Below are 1,969 nucleotides of genomic sequence, written 5' to 3' on the forward strand. Positions count from 1 at the left end.
TTAAGAGGTTTTATTCCCTCCCTAACTTCAGGGGAAAATCCCTACCTGGGGAAACAACCTTTCTTGGAGAGGTGACCTTGGTTAAAACACAGCGCCAAGAAGGTGAGCAAACATATTAAGAACAGTATGCCATATACGCCAGGTCCCTTGAAACAGCAAGGATGGACCGGCTCCCGGCAGCTCACCACTGGACCGGTCTCCAAGGCCCCTTTTCTCTGGCTTCCCGGTGAGCCAGAGCAGCCCGCCTGGGCTCTCCGGTGGCTTCTCAGCTGGGCCCTTCCTTGTCTCACTGTCCTGAGTCTGCTTTTGCTGCGGCCAATGCCTTCTTACTTGATTTGCTGCACTTTGTCTCTTGATGAAATCTTTTCTTCAAGAAGACGAGAACCAAGGTCTCATCATCTCACTGGTAACAATAGCTCCTACATTGTTTTTTTTACAAGTATGCTACATCGCACTGGCCAGTTTGGTTCAGTGGTTAGAGTATCATCCCACAGACCAACAGGTCTTGGGTTCAATTACCAGTCAAGGGTTGGTACCTCAGGTTCGACCCCGAGCCCCCGTCAGAGTGGGAGCAGGAGGCAACCAATCAATGTGTCTCTCTCACATTGATGTTTCTCTCTCTAAAAAAAAGTCCCTCCTTCCCTTCCTTCTACTCTCTAGGATTTTTTTTTAAAGTATGCTACAGTTAATATTTTCATTCATAAATCTTTTATCTTAAGCTCAGATAATTTCCCCCAAATGAATCTCATTTAACCTAGGATTATTAGGTAAGAGGAGAAATTTTTTTTATTGTGGTAAAGATATATACCATAAAAGATACTATCTTAACCATTTGTAAATGTACAGCTCAGTAGTGTTAAGTATATTCATCTTGCTGTGCAACCTATCCCCAGAACTCTTTCATCTTGCAAAACTGGAACTCCGCACCCGTTAAACAGCACCCTCCCCCCCAGTGCCTGGCAAACGCTGTCCTATTTTCTCTATGATTTGACTACCCTAGGACCTCATGTAAGGGGAGGAGGGTCATTATAGCATTTGTCTTATGTAATGGCTCATCTCACTGAGCCCAATGCCCTCAGTGTGTATCCCTATTGTAGCACATGTCAGAATTTCCGTCCTTTTTAAGGCTGAATGCTAGTTCTTTGTGTGGATAGAATACATGTTGCTTATCCATTCATCCATGGATGGACACTAGGGTTGCTTCCAGAGTTTTGTGGGGTTTTGATTTGTTTTGCTTGATTTAACCAAGGTCAAGTCTCCCCCCACTATAATGCTTGGGAATTGCTCCAGGGAGCGCCCTCGGCTGTCACCAGCGCCCCCTGCTGATGATTTGCAGAATCGGTCCTTGGCTGATAAGCACTCTCATCTCTAGGTAACACGCTATCAATTTCTCCTGCTTCCTGGGTATCTCCACGCCTAGAATGAAGTTCGAGGCAGAACTTCTGGATCGTCGGTCCACCGCTGTGTCACCCGGTGCCCAGAACAGTGCCTGGTATACAGTCGGAGCTAAGTGATACTGATAAATAAAAACACCTGTGATAAAATGAAATTTTAAAACGGTTTAAAGAGAACTGGCATAACCCAAGTTTCTAAGCCAGAAACTTCCGTTTGAGCTATCTGCCTTGGTAAGCAGACACAGTTAATTTAAATTTAATTTGCATATTTTAATTGGCCCTCTTTCTTTGAAGGAGTAGTAAGCCACAGCCGCGTCCGAGCAAGAAGAAACTAGGGGCAGGAGGGAACCCTTCCCGGCCCTGGACATGTGCTTTACCCTGATCTGGATGGAGGCGACGTGGGTGTACGGATGTGCAAGCACGAATCCACTCGTGCACTTAAGGTGTGTGCACTTCCCCGCACCGCCAAACCTTCCTTCGTAACTGGGGTTCGGGCTGAGCGCGTGCACACAGAGACCACAGCGCGCGTGTGCGTGCGCGTGCGCGTGCGCGCAGCCCGGAAGCAGGGACGTTCT

The sequence above is a fragment of the Myotis davidii genome, unplaced genomic scaffold, assembly GCF_000327345.1.
Source record: "Myotis davidii unplaced genomic scaffold, ASM32734v1 scaffold937, whole genome shotgun sequence".
Classification (NCBI taxonomy): domain Eukaryota; kingdom Metazoa; phylum Chordata; class Mammalia; order Chiroptera; family Vespertilionidae; genus Myotis; species Myotis davidii.